A 15,974-nucleotide genomic window follows, 5' to 3' on the forward strand; every position below is an offset into this window, starting at 1 on the left:
CTTACCCATTGCATTGGCAGGTCTCAGTATCATATCCGCCACAGACGGCTCCTATTTATTTTTGATCTGTCCGACAGCCGGCGCTTACCTGTTCGCTAGGCTGGAAGTATATGCAGCTTAGCGAACAGGACTGAATCAGGCCTCTTTATCTGTCTGTGCTCATGGTCGTCATCTCTCTCTACAGATCTCACACACTCTCCCTCTGCCCCAGGTTAATGGCTGTGAGGGGTAAGGAGACAGGAGGGAAGAAGGACACAGAAAACCTATATGTTACCTAACAACTCGATAAAAAAACCTCGATAATGGAAATGCTGTAGATGTGATTTTCCTAGATTTCGCTAAAGCATTTGATACTGTCCCACACAAGAGATTGATTAATAAAATGGAGAACCTAGGATTGGGTGAAAATATCTGCAGATGGGTAGGGAATTGGCTATGTAATAGAGAACAAAGAGTGGTTGTGAATGGTGCCATATCAGATATGATACCGGTACTAAGTGGAGTGCCCCAGGGTTCGGTTTTGGGGCCCATTTTGTTTAACATTTTTATTAACGATATTGGGATAGGGTTACTCAGCAATGTATCCATCTTTGCGGACGATACAAAACTTAGCAAAGTCATCAAATCACCAGAAGATGTCACCATGCTTCAAAATGATCTTGCAATTCTAGATGAGTGGGCAAAAAAATGGAAGATGAGGTTCAATGTAGATAAATGTAAGGTTATGCACCTTGGGAGACACAACCAGTGTGCAAGTTACAACCTTAGCGGAGAGGAACTGGGTAATTCCATACTTGAAAAGGATCTAGGAGTCCAAATAGACAGCAATCTAGGATGTAGTGCCCATTGTAATGTAGCTACAAAAAAGGCCAACAAAATTCTGGCATGTATTAAGAGGGGAATGGAAACTAGGAACTCAAGGGTAATTATGCCACTATATAAAGCATTGGTGAGACCTCACCTAGAGTACGGAGTACAGTTCTGGGCCCCACACTATAAAAAGGACATCATAGAATTAGAAAAAGTCCAAAGGCGAGCAACAAAGCTTATTAGGGGAATGGAGAATTTAAGCTACGGGGAGAGATTAAGCAATTTGGGACTATTTACATTAGAAAAGAGACGTTTAAGGGGGGACATGCTCAACATGTACAAGTATATCAAGGGCCAATATAAGGAACTGTCACACACCCTATTTTCTACTAGAAAGGAATCTAGGACGCGAGGGCATGAGTATAGATTAGAAAAAAAAAGATTTAATTCAGCTAGTAGAAAGAATTTCTTTACGGTCAGAACAGTCAAACTCTGGAACTCTCTTCCCAGAGAGGTGGTAACGGCTGGCTCATTAAATGCGTTCAAGGCAAAGTTGGACAAACATTTACTGGAGAAAAACATCCATGGGTACAAATAAGAAATATAATTTGTCTGTAAAATACCAGAACCTACCAAATCAGCAATGGATATCTATACCAGGTTGAACTAGATGGACGCAGGTCTTTTTTCAACCTTACCTACTATGTAACTATGTAACTCACCTCTGATATAATGAACAGGTCCAGGTGCAGCACATATTCGGTGTACACATAGGTGGCCGGCTGCTCACCCGTTGTACTCGTGTAGACCTGGGTAACATAGATAAAGGTTATTACTGCACTATTCACACAATACTGACTATAGTGCACAACCTAGGGGTCTAGTTACTAACATGTAGCAATAAGGTGGATTGTCTATTACCTATTATTGGGGCAACAGAAACTCACTTATTGCCACCATCAGAGAAAGGTGACTAAGATCTCGGACTTAAAAATACTTTCTACCTCACTCTTCCCAACTGCTTTAAATGTAATAATAAAATACATTTTTAACCAATTTATCATCTTTTTTTCATGGATTTTTGTAAGAAACACCCTTTCAGCATTTTATATGTGGAAATGGGAAACAGGGACAGAGGGGCGCACAATCACTGTACTATAGTGTTTTCAGATCTAGTCCTCTGCATACACTGGCAGTGCATGTTTTCCATATGTCCTTGCTGGAGCACAGGCATATTCATTACTCACTGACACATTATAAAATATCTACAGATGATTCTTAGGATTTCACTTGTGTTTCTGTGAGGAGACCTGTAAATTGGGCGACGTTAGCTTGTCCCAAGAACTGGAAATGGGAAGCAATGCTCCTCTATAAGAAATGAATGTTACAGTAAGGGGGTCATATTGTTCATTTGCACCCCCACGTGGTCCAGCAATGTTTTTTTTTCGTGCATGCGCATAATGAATTATGCGCATGTGCAGGGTCCCTGGGCGACTGAACTCAGCGACTGATCAGTTCACACTGACCAATGTGGGCCAGGGGAGTGGGGCAGCAGAGTAGGGTGTCCACCATGGGAACGCTCAGCATTTCATGGCCGTCCCTATGGGATTGCGTGCAGCAGGTGGTGTGCCAGGGTTGGACGGCTGACGTCACATGACGTCGGGCAGGCAGATGACGTCAGCCGTCCGTCCTGGTTCCGGCCGGCCACTGACTTATATTTGCGTGGCCTGGATCAGTCAATCGATGGTCGGTGATCATCAAATGATTTCTCCTGCTGCGGGCACATGAGAGGGTATGTGTATTCGTGACACTTCCCCTCGCATGGTTGCAAGGTGATACGGTGGCGATTTGGCAGGGGCAGGCCCTCTGGGACTCGGTACGCTGCGAGTTTCACAGCTTACCGAGTCAACCAGAATCAGGGCCTAAGTGTAGAGATGGTGATGTGTTATATGTGTTATATAAAATATCTCTCAATAATCCATCTATGCCAAATCACTTCAGTCAGACACAAAGCCCTCTGACTGGCTCACTGGTCACCAAAGGCTATCCGCTTACGCAGCACTTTCCCACTTACAGGAAGAACACTATACACTTGTACCCAGACCGTCCAATAGGACCCTTCCATCAGGTACAGAAAGCTCTGCTCCCGGACTTCCCAGGTGGTTACCTGCAGTGAAACAGCTTTCTCATCAATTATCTAGTTCAACACAGGTGACTACAATCATAAACAGGGGGAAGCCCAAGAGCAGATCCTCTTGTACCTGATGGAAGGGGTCGTGCTGGGGGATCTGTTATTCCCCCACTCCCATCCCTAACTCCCCTCTCACATGTCAATACAGACAAAAGTAAAACAGTAGGGATGGCCATTCACGATCGATGATTCGAAATCATCGATGGTTCATGGCCAATGTCGAATACTTTAGCCATCGATGGGGGAGAACCAGATGCTTTCCCTCCATCGATGGAACAGTAAAACGATGTTTGCTTTATTTTTTCAAAGCCCCGGGACACAGAGCATAGCTCTGCCCCCTGACACCAGCGAAGCCATGTCCCCCGTGTTTTGATTGGCCCACAGGCCAATCAATCAAACACAATGGATGACCATCGATATGTGAAAATATTGATGGTCATCATTGCATAGTTTAGCACTATCGATGGCAATGGCAACAACGGCCATCCCTATAAAACAGATATTTTAGTAGATGTATTTAAAAGTGAAAAAACATAGGCACCTGATTATCACTACCCCGGAGGGCTGTATTCTATTGTATTATGTTGGTGAAATAGTTACAGCCATACATTTATGTACATTTAATGTTCCTTTCCTGCAGTTAGATTATAAATTAGGAACATGTACATAGGATTTCACTGAAATTAGGCACAAATAACATTAACAGGGTAAGTTATAGCAACTTAGAAATCCTAAAAATAAAATTAGGCCCATTAGCATGGATACTATAGAGTGTATATGGGAGAGCAGCAAGCTGGTCACATGACCCAAGCTATACACTTTCATAGCTGAGAGTGGCAGTTATTTTCCAACTGGCATCTCTGCAGCAGACAGCATCAGAGGAGGAAGCAGGAGCCCAAGCAGAGGATTGAGAAGGGGAGAAAAAGCGATTTCAGGAGACAGAAAGCCAATTACTGGGTCAGGTGAACCCGTCGTAAGACGCAGGAGCCGAATCAGGAGAGGTAAGTAAACTTATTGGATCAGGTGTACCCGTCAGTAGACGCAGGAGCCCGATCAGGAGAAGTAAGTAAACTTATTGGATCAGGTGTACCCGTCGGAAGACGCAGGAGCCAGATCAGGAGAGGTAAATCGACTTATTGGATCAGGTGTACCCGTCGGAAGACGCAGGAGCCAGATCAGGAAAGGTAAATTGACCAATTGGATCAGGTGTACCCGTCGGAAGACGCAGGAGCCAGATCAGGAAAGGTAAATTGACCAATTGGATCAGGTGTACCCGTCGGAAGACGCAGGAGCCAGATCAGGAGAGGTAAATCAACTTATTGGATCAGGTGTACCCGTCGGAAGACGCAGGAGCCAGATCAGGAGAGGTAAATCGACTTAGTGGATCAGGTGTACCCGTCTGAAGACGCAGGAGCCAGATCAGGAGAGGTAAATCGACTTAGTGGATCAGGTGTACCCGTCTGAAGACGCAGGAGCCAGATCAGGAGAGGTAAATCGACTTATTGGATCAGGTGTACCCGTCGGAAGACGCAGGAGCCAGATCAGGAAAGGTAAATTGACCAATTGGATCAGGTGTACCCGTCGGAAGACGCAGGAGCCAGATCAGGAAAGGTAAATTGACCAATTGGATCAGGTGTACCCGTCGGAAGACGCAGGAGCCAGATCAGGAGAGGTAAATCGACTTATTGGATCAGGTGTACCCGTCGGAAGACGCAGGAGCCAGATCAGGAAAGGTAAATTGACCAATTGGATCAGGTGTACCCGTCGGAAGACGCAGGAGCCAGATCAGGAAAGGTAAATTGACCAATTGGATCAGGTGTACCCGTCGGAAGACGCAGGAGCCAGATCAGGAAAGGTAAATTGACCAATTGGATCAGGTGTACCCGTCGGAAGACGCAGGAGCCAGATCAGGAAAGGTAAATTGACCAATTGGATCAGGTGTACCCGTCGGAAGACGCAGGAGCCAGATCAGGAGAGGTAAATCAACTTATTGGATCAGGTGTACCCGTCAGAAGACGCAGGAGCCGGATCAGGAGAGGTAAGTCGACTGATTGGATCAGGTGTACCCGTCGAAAGACGCAGGAGCCAGATCAGCAGAGGTAAGTTCACATATTGGATCAGGTGTACCCGTCGGAAGATGCAGGAGCCGGATCAGAAGATGGAGGAGATGGTCGGGAAGAAGAGGAGAAGGAAGGAGACCTCAAGAAGGCCTGAAAAGGAAGCACCTGAGGAGGAACCCAGGGGCAAGATACAGAAGACAGACCAGAACACAGAGGAGATGGCCGGAAAGAAGAGGTGCAGGAAGGAGACATCAAGAAAGCCTGAAAAGGAAGCACCTGAGGAGTCCAGCAGCAAGATGCAGGAAAAAGACCAGAAGACAGTGAAGAACACTTCATCAAGAAAATCCAGAGAGGAGGAATCGCTGGAAGAGAGAAAGAGAGCAGCAAGCGAGGCTAAAGACCCGGATGAAGATCAGCCAAGACCAGGTAAGCGGAAATGTAGTTGGATGTCCTTGCACTGTAGTTCATTTTCACACTGGCAAAGTTGAATATTGTTTATATAAAAAAAATATTAATAATGTTTTATATGTAATTTATATTCATTTCATTGGTTACTACAGTTATTCAGATAAAGACAGTCTCAAAAAAAAGGATTAGTAAAACTACTGTAATATTTATGGAGAAAGGTGCACAACTACAAAGGTGCTGTAACCTACAGTATAGCTCAGTTTGGTGACAGGCATATGCCGGCATTCGCAGTGTCATTTACACAATGAAAACACAGTATGAATGTTCTTCTACCTTTACCTAGCCTAATCCTAACATTACTATTATTATTACTTTATTAACCCCACACCCAAATATCAGGGGGTTTACAGAATAGCTCTAGGTTTACTGGCACTAAAGGTGGTAATACCCAGGATGGCGGTGCCTGCATTTATACGTGACAGCCCAACCCCCCTGGGGAAGACAGCCATGGTGATAACTGAAGAATGTAGGGCTGGTGTCACCCGGTGTAATGACTCATGGGGGGAAATTTACTAAGATGTGTATGCTACTTCACATGTGATGTTGCTATGGGCAACCAATCAGAATCTACTTCTTATTTATTTAGCATCCTCTAGAAGACAGGATCTGATTGGTTGCCCATAGCAACATCACATGTGAAGTAGAATACACATCTTAGTAAATCCCCCGCCATGGTGTCATGGCGGTTTTTTCCCTTCATTTAATTATGGACTTGGATATTTAATCTATTATTAGATATTTAATCTATTATTAGATATTTAATCTAAAGTAATGTATGTTAACATGAATTTCACATATAGGAATACAGATGCAAACCCTTTCAGGCTGTTTATAGGACAACAAAACGCATTATATCCCGTGTCAAACTTGGACATGAAGGGCCCATCAGGCAAATGTAATGGTTGGCATCTATTGTAGCTCAATGCCATTACAAATGTACTACAGGCAATGTGATTAGTGCCAGAACGGTATGGCCAGTAACTACAGGATTAGCTCAGAGGAATTGGCTTGGTCACTAGAACCCCAGGCAATCCTTTTGATCACTAGCAATAATTTACCTGCTTAAATTTGCATGAGAATGCATCACTAACAGTTCCTTACAACACATAAATGCACATGCTTCATTCCTACAATATTAAATAGGCACTATTCAGTTACGCAACAAAATGATTAAACTCAAAAGTGATCAAGGTGCAGGGCAATACTGTGTCTGAAGTCTGGGGGCACATAGAAAACATTGGTGGTAGGTGTAGAAGGACAGAAAGCCTACATAAGCAGAGGGAAGGGCTAAGGCACTGCAAGGGAACAAGGGAAGGGTAGAGAGCCTGGATCAGACAGAGCCCGAGAGTCCAAACCACGCAGGGATAGAGCAGAGAGACTGAACCAGACAGGGGAAGGGCAGAGAGGCCAGACCAGACAGTGTAAGGGCAGAGAGGCCGGACCAGACAGGGGAAGGGCAGAGAGTCTGGACGAGACAGGGGAAGGGCAGAGAGGCCGGACCAGGCAGGGGAAGGGCAGAGAGGCCGGACCAGGCAGGGGAAGGGCAGAGAGACCGGACCAGACAGGAGAAGGGCAGAGAGGCTGGAGTGCCCCACGTAGGAATACTTAATTAAAGGTGTATTCAGGAGCTTGGGCTTACTGTTCAATGAGGCCTGGTGGTTCCGATTAGCTAGAAGTAGCTTTGTAAAACCCTATAGTGTGCTACGCTGTAAGTTTGAATCGTGCCCTATCTCCTTATCTGTTGAATAATAAATTCCTAATCTATTATTTTACTCCGCAAGGACCAAGCAGCATCTCACCGCCAGACTGCCCCGAGGACGAATCTCAATTCCTGGAGAGATATGACATCCGTCGGGAGTTAGGCCGAGGCACATACGGAGTGGTCCTGCTGGCGCACGACAACATGACCAAGACGGATGTCGCCATTAAACTCTTGAACAACAACGGACTGTCAGATAGAGAAGAACTGAAGGCGTGGATGGAGACCAGAGCCCTGCAATCAACATCTGGGAGCCCCTTCTTAGCACATGGACTTCTGACCTTCCAGAATGAAGACGTCTTGGCATTCGTCATGGACTACGCCAGCGGTGGAGACCTGTTTGACCTGCTGCAATCAAGAGGGCGTCTTGAGTCTACGGCTACAACGTACGATCTATGCATAATCTGGTGTATAACTCTGTGTGATATAGGATTCCGGTACTTATGTAATATCTGGACTCCCGTTTTTCTTATGAGACCGCGTCCCCTCGCGGGGCTCGCTGCGCTCGCCACGCTTCGGGCACGGTGGCTCGCTGCGCTCGCCACACTATAGAAAATCAACTCCATGCGTAGTTGGATAGTAGGGGTATGAAAAAATGGGGTGCATTTAACATGGGAGTCCAGATAATACATAAGTACCAGGATTCCTTGTTGGACGTCCATCAATTTGTCTCTTCCTGCTAGAATTCTATTCTACCCGTATTTGTCTTCCTTTCGTGTTCTACAGCTCTTACACTGTTCCCCATCCCACACTGTATCTCTCTATCCTGCCCATACACAATGGCTGATTTGGGATATTACAATGTTGTTACATTTCTTCTATAACAGAGTCTTCGCTGCCGAGATCGTGTCCGGTCTCCAGTACTTCCACAGGATGGGCTTCATCCATCGGTAACTTTCTTTCTTTCCTCATTTAAATAAACATAGAAGAAAAGATAATTTGGGATTCCTATATATATATACACCCCTTTGTGTGCAGCTCTAGCCTGACCATTACATCCCTCCAAAGCCCCTCCTACCACCCTGTCACTACCACACCCACTTCTATCTGGGCCACAGGGAAATACATCTCAACTGCCAGACACCTGGGATAATGCAGTCCCAATCATGGCATCAGGGCAGAGCCAGCAAATTGAGACAACTCAAGTCAATCTCAGACATTGGGAGCAATGCTAGCGGTGTATATGTGGATCTGATTATAAGATTATATGCATGCAAGTGCAAATATACAGGAAGGACAGCAACTCTGCCAGCATCCAGCATCTGCCAGCAAACACTTCTTATTCGCAACACAATGCACCTAAGACGCACCAGGAGACTTTGCCTTAATATGTGTCTGAGGACGTATCTGCAGCCTTAGACACTTATGATGTATGCAAACAAGTACTTAATGACAAAATACTTATTGTTCCTTTTACAGAGACATCAAACCAGAGAACATCCTGCTTCATGACGGCCATATTAAAATCACCGACTTCGGGCTGGCGATCGAGAACAAACCCAGAGCCTCTGGCTACGCTGGAACACGTGGCTACATTGCCCCAGAGGTGAGGCTATAATAAATTTGAGGGGCTATGTGATAAGGTGGATATGGAGGAGACAATGTCACATTTCCATTCTTACTACCAAAGCCCCAGAATTAATCTGTACATAAATTAATTAAATTTCTATTCCCATTATGTACCCAGCGTGTCTGTCCCGGTAATGGTGTTCCCAGTGTGTCTGTCCCGGTAATGGTGTTCCCAGCATATCTGTGCCGGTAATGGTTTACCCAGTGTGTCTGTCCCGGTAATGGTGTTCCCAGCGTGTCTGTCCCGGTAATGGTGTTCCCAGTGTGTCTGTCCCGGTAATGGTGCTCCCAGCGTGTCTGTCCCGATAATGGTGTACCCAGTGTGTCTGTCCCGGTAATGGTGTGCCCAGCGTGTCTGTCCCGGTAATGGTGTTCCCAGTGTGTCTGTCACGGTAATGGTGTACCCAGCATGTCTGTCCCAGTAATGGTGCTCCCAGCGTGTCTGACCTGGTAATGGTGTTCCCAGCGTGTCTGTCCCGGTAATGGTGCTCCCAGCGTGTCTGACCTGGTAATGGTGTTCCCAGCATGTCTGACCTGGTAATGGTGTTCCCAGCATGTCTGACCTGGTAATGGTGTTCCCAGCATGTCTGACCTGGTAATGGTGTTCCCAGCATGTCTGACCTGGTAATGGTGTTCCCAGCATGTCTGACCTGGTAATGGTGTGCCCAGCGTGTCTGACCTGGTAATGGTGTGCCGAGCGTGTCTGACCTGGTAATGGTGTTCCCAGCATGTCTGACCTGGTAATGGTGTTCCCAGCATGTCTAACCTGGTAATGGTGTGCCCAGTGTCGGTCCTGGGAACTGTGTGCCCAGCATGTCGGTCCAGGGAACTGTGTGCCCAGCATGTCTGTCCTGGGAACTGTGTGCCCAGTATGCCTATATATGATAAACATGATCTGATTTCTCATTCATCTCACATGTATGGAATTATTTGTCAGTGTAACATCTGATGGCAGGCGTATTGTGCCCAGATCTGCTGTCCTGTTTATGAAGTGTAATGTAGTGAACTTCTTACCTTTTAATGACAGATCATCATGGGAGACAGATATAATGCGGGAGTGGATTGGTACTCCTTCGGTGTGGTGCTATTCCAGATGTCAACAGGAAAATCCCCCGAGGAGTGCCGCATCTCGGCTTTGGCGGGCTGTCATCTGTGCCCGAATACAAGAAACATCATTGAAGAGGTGAGTGTGAGAACATACTTAGCATTCAGCACTAGGTAACAAAGAGGCCATGAACAATGTGTCAGCGTCTGTTATTTATACAGAACCCCCATTCTCTAGTATCAGCCATGTAGTTGTTCTACGAGCGGTCATGTAGCTGTACATGGGGAAGCTATACGTAGTTACATACGTCAGATTACATTACTGGCTCCCTGACACACACAAATAAGTGAAGGAAACTCCAAGCCAGATCAATGCCTGCTGCAGGAGTCACTGTACCACTGACATACACTACTGGTCACGTTATACAGCACCGGCATTTTCCCTGTTTCTATTCAAATATAAGCAAATCAAGTCCAGTGAATGACCCCCAATGGTACCATGATAAGCAGTAACCTGCTAGAGGTTAGGGGAAAGAATACTAAACTACATAGACACACATCCTCTGATTAGGGCAATACAGTATAATGCTTCTTTTCTTTGATGCTAAAATCATGTCTCCTAAATATGTACTGTAAGAAATCAGACTGCAGATAAACAGAAACTTAGGGCCTTATTCTAATCGGATCGGTGAAACGTGCGTACGGTCCGTCACACCGTACGTTTCCTGTACGCTCACGGTGAGCGTAAGTCCGCCCACAGAACAGCCACACACGGATGGTCACAATGGGGAGTGGCGTACACTTGAGCGTACGCCACCGTGCACGGACGGATCTCCCTCTTAGCCACCGACACCTGGCGTACATCAGAGCGTACGCCACCGTTTACGGACGGGTCTCGTCTGTTTTCACACCGTCACCTTCTGTATATCTGAACGTACGCCACAGTGAAAGTAGAAATTGAGTCCAAAAACATCATTGTTGCTCTTAGATGTGGTTTGTGTCTTTTTCCTAATAAAAAACTGGTATGTTTGTGTTACAGTAAAAAAGTTGACACACGTCGACTTCTGTGAATTGAGTGTCCTGCTTTTTAAAGTATACAAAAACACTTTCTGAATGGGTGAGATGGTTATTGCAGCATTGCTTATTGCATTCAGGTGTATGTAATTTACTTGTATTCGGCATTAATTAGCAGACCCAGGCGTCCGCTCTCATGCGGTAGCTCTAAGAGTGGTCAGGAGCACTCTTTGGCGTCCACCTGTTTTTGGTCCAAAATTCACGGTGCATTCGCCGATCGAGACGGTTGTGGCACCGTGCATTTTGTGTGCACACCCCCCTGTACGCCCATGTTTACGCCCAGTTTTCCTCATTACTCCGGCCGCTCCCATAAAAACGCCCACATGCCGCCCACAATGACCGTACTCTTGCGGACAGGTTTTTTCGCACGGAGAGACCCGTTCGTGAGCGGTGTGAGGTCACCGCACATGCGCATAGCGAAAGCTACGTATGCGCAGATGCAAAAAAAACCTGAACCGACCGTGTACGGTCCCACGCACCAAGCAGAATAACCCCCTTAGTTACACTCCTGTTCCTCTTTCCAGCTCCTGTGTGGTGACCCTGAGATGCGTCTGGGTGAGAACGGCAACATCAGAGAACATCCATTCTTCACGGGAATCGATTGGGAGAAGTTAGAACATCTGCAGGACCCATTCACTCCCAGCTTCTCCCTGCAGCCACCACAGTGAAGGTAACATCACTTCCCCAGGTGCAGGAGGTATAACATCATCTCACACAGGAGCAGCCGATACCTCCATCAGTAGCCACATAACAACTTCCAGCTTCCAGAAGAACACCTGGCTCCTCCGTCAGCCCGAATTACACAAGGTGGCAGAACATCGCCCCTCAACTAACAACTACGGTATGTTCTCCAACGCCCATCAAGTACTGGAGACCGAGAGACCGGAACATCAACTCTCTTCCTGATTGGGTAAGTACGATCCAACCCACATTGCGAATCCACCAAACCTCGCCCGGCGAACGCATGCCCCTCCGCCGCCCCAGCAAAGTGTGGCTTCGCCCGCACAGCAGCGAATGGATGTTTTGCATAAACATCCATTCGCTTTGCTGGGGTGTCCGCCCACATCATTCGATGGTCGGTGACCATCGAATGATGTTTAGCGTGCACGCATATATAAGTGACTTTTCAGTTGCATATATATGCGTGCACGCTGGCGTGGATATGGGCGGCCAGCTGACATCCGGTGATGTCAGCTACCCGGCCCACACACCCGCGTCACCTCCTCATTACCATGAGAACGCCCAGCGTTCTCATGGAAACGCCCATGGAACGCTGGGCGTTCCCATATGGTAATGGGGCAGCCCGGCGCTCCCCGCCCATCTCTGCCCCCCCCTCGCTGCCATGGGTGCGTGCACCCGGCGACCCAAAAGGTTGCCGTGGGTGCACGCACCATGAGCCTGCACATGCGCAGAAACACGTCTGCGCATGCGCAGACGCCCAACATCGGTACTGCGTGCGAATGCGCGCAGTACCGATGAAATCTGAATAAGGCCCATTATGCGCAATGTTTACATTCTGCACATGCGATCACATCGCAGAACAACAAACACCTCTGCCATATTTACTGCAGGGGAGCTTGCGGTGTAGAGAATGGAGGTAGGGGGTGGAATGCACCTCCTCCTGCATTTGCATTGCTTAAGGATTGCACAAGCTTATCATGTGCAATCCAAACTGAATCAGGCATCTACTGAAAATGTATATAAAATATAACATCAATGGCGAGGGTTTGGCTGGCAACTTGGGGAGGACGGAGGCCAGAACTGATGTTATATTTTATATACATTTAAGCTGCAAGGCAAAGTTTCTTTGGTCTCGCAAGCCAACCTGCATCTGCAAGCCTGATGAGACTGGTGCACACACGGAGCATTTTGTGCTATTTTCTAAGCAATCTTACTAGATTGCTTAGAAACTAAGCACAAATCTCACCGTGTGTATGCTCCTGGCGATCCCGATGCGCGGTCCCGCACACCGGGATCGCCTGATTAGTAAGTCAGTGCATGCAGACGCAATCTAGTAAGATTGCTTAGAATATCTGCATGTCTCACTGCGTGTGTACACAGGACGCGACCACTTCCGCGATCGCGTCCTGAATCCACTCCCCCCTCATCACTTGTCCCTTCCCATTGTTCTCCAGCGTGCAAGCCCCCCATCTCCCTGGTCCCTCACCCAGTGTGTGTGGTAGGGCCACTCGGTGTTGTGCAGGTCGTCCCTCGCGGGCATGCTCCTGTGCGCCTCACTTTGGACGTGTAGGGGAAGCCGAGAATCCCCCGCTCCGGGATGCACGGAGGACACAGTGGCTCCTGCTCCCTGAGCGCGGGCAGCGTGGACGCGGTGACTGTCTTCAGCAGGCAGACTGGCGGGGAGAAGCAGCGGGCGAGGTGCAGGAGGAGAACCAGGAGGCCCGAGCAGAGCAGGCACAGGGGGGCAGGGGGCATGCCGGCGGCCCCGGGAGGAGGGGAGCAGGGGCTGCTGCAGGCAGACGGGATTGGGGCGCAGCCGCTCACACCCGGCTCTCACTCATCATCTGCCCCGTAATTGTGTGCTCCTTGCAGCTGTGTCAGAGAGGCTGCTGCTGCCGGGTCTCACGCGCCGGGTCACTGGGTGATGGGCACACACAACACAACGCACACCCTAATGCCCAGTCACCCCTCTGTCACCTTGTACAGCACACCCTAATGCCCTGGCACCCCTCTGTCCCCATGTATAGCACACCCTAATGCCCAATTACACATCTGCCCCCATGTATAGCACACCCTAATGCCCAGTCACCCCTCTGTCCCCATGTACAGCACACCCTAATGCCCAGTCACCCCTCTGTCCCCATGTACAGCACACCCTAATGCCCAGTCACCCCTCTGTCCCCATGTACAGCACACCCTAATGCCCAATTACACATCTGCCCCCATGTATAGCACACCCTAATGCCCAGTCACCCCTCTGTCCCCATGTATAGCACACCCTAATGCCCAATTACACATCTGCCCCCATGTATAGCACACCCTAATGCCCAGTCACCCCTCTGTCCCCATGTACAGCACACCCTAATGCCCAGTCACCCCTCTGTCCCCATGTACAGCACACCCTAATGCCCAGTCACCCCTCTGTCCCCATGTACAGCACACTCTAATGCCCAGTCACCCCTCTGTCCCCATGTACAGCACACCCTGATGCCCAGTCACCCCTCTGCCCCCATGTATAGCACACCCTAATGCCCAGTCACCCCTCTATCCCCATGTACAGCACACCCTAATGCCCAGTCACCCCTCTGTCCCCATGTACAGCACACTCTAATGCCCAGTCACCCCTCTGTCCCCATGTACAGCACACCCTGATGCCCAGTCACCCCTCTGTCCCCATGTACAGCACACCCTAATGCCCAGTCACCCCTCTGTCCCCATGTACAGCACACTCTAATGCCCAGTCACCCCTCTGTCCCCATGTACAGCACACCCTGATGCCCAGTCACCCCTCTGTCCCCATCTATAGCACACCGTAATGCCCAGTCACCCCTCTGTCCCCAAGTATAGCACACCCTAATGCCCAGTCACCCCTCTGTCACCTTGTACAGCACACCCTAATGCCCAGTCACCCCTCTGTCCCCATGTACAGCACACCCTAATGCCCAGTCACCCCTCTGTCCTCATGTATAGCACACCCTAATGCCCAGTCACCCCTCTGTCCCCATGTACAGCACACCCTAATGCCCAGTCACCCCTCTGTCACCTTGTACAGCACACCCTAATGCCCTGTCACCCCTCTGTCCCCATGTATAGCACACCCGAATGCCGAGTCACCCCTCTGTCCCCATGTATAGCACACCCTAATGCCCAGTCACCCTCTGTCCCCATGTGTAGCACACCCTAATGCCCAGTCACCCCTCTGTCCCATGTATAGCACACCCTAATGCCCAGTCACCCCGCTGTCCCCATGTACAGCACACCCTAATGCCCAGTCACCCCTCTGTCCCCATGTACAGCACACCCTAATGCCCAGTCACCCCTCTGTCCCCATCTACAGCACACCCTAATACCCATTCACCCCTCTGTCCCCATGTATAGCACACCCTAATGCCCAGTCACCCCTCTGTCCCCATGTATAGCACAACTTAATGCCCAGTCACCCCTCTGTCCCCATGTACAGCACACCGTAATGCCCAGTCACCCCTCTGTCCCCATGTATAGCACATCCTAATGCCCAGTCACCCCTCTGTCCCCATGTATAGCACACCCTAATGCCCAGTCACCCCTCAGTCACCTTGTACAGCACACACCTGAATGCCCAGTCACCCCTCTGTTCCCATGTATAGCACACCCTAATGCCCAGTCACCCCTCTGTCCCCATGTATTGCACACCCTAATGCCCAGTCGCCCCTCTGTCCCCATGTATAGCACACCTTAATGCCCAGTCATCCCTCTGTCCCCATGTATAGCACACCCTAATGCTCAAACACCCCTCTGTCCCATGTATAGCACACCCTAATGCCCAGTCACCCCTCTGTCCCCATGTATAGCACACCCTAATGCCCATTCACCCCTATGTCCACATGTACAGCACACCCTAATGCCCAGTCACCCCTCTGTCCCCATGTACAGCACACCCTAATGCCCAGTCACCCCTCTGTCCCCATGTACAGCACACCCTAATGCCCAGTCACCGCTCTGTCCCCATATACAGAAGACCCTAATGCCCAGTCACCCCTCTGTCCCCATGTATAGCACACCCTAATGCCCAGTCACCCCTCTGTCCCCATGTATAGCACACCCGAATGCCCATTCACCCCTCTGTCCCCATGTATAGCACACCCTAATGCCCAGTCACCCCTCTGTCCCCATGTGTAGCACACCCTAATGCCCAGTCACCCCTCTGTCCCATGTATAGCACACCCTAATGCCCAGTCACCCCTCTGTCCCCATGTATAGCACACCCTAATGCCCATTCACCCCTATGTCCCTATGTACAGCACACCCTAATGCCCAGTCACCCCTCTGTCCCCATGTA

At 48.9% G+C, this 15,974-nt stretch overlaps 1 long non-coding RNA gene across 1 annotated transcript in view; it reads right to left on the minus strand.

Moving 5' to 3' along the window:
* The window catches only part of LOC146007653 (uncharacterized), a 45,712-nt gene that overhangs the window by 1,837 nt on the left and 27,901 nt on the right, over window positions 1-15,974 (minus strand). The window contains exons 3-4 of the long non-coding RNA XR_014444374.1: window positions 9,872-10,007; window positions 1,533-1,619 (exon numbers count right to left, since the gene is read on the minus strand). This is a non-coding gene — a long non-coding RNA (uncharacterized LOC146007653). The remainder of the gene's footprint in view (window positions 1-1,532; window positions 1,620-9,871; window positions 10,008-15,974) is intronic.

Source organism: Crinia signifera, chromosome 6, assembly GCF_055691185.1.
Source record: "Crinia signifera chromosome 6, ASM5569118v1, whole genome shotgun sequence".
Lineage (NCBI taxonomy): Eukaryota > Metazoa > Chordata > Amphibia > Anura > Myobatrachidae > Crinia > Crinia signifera.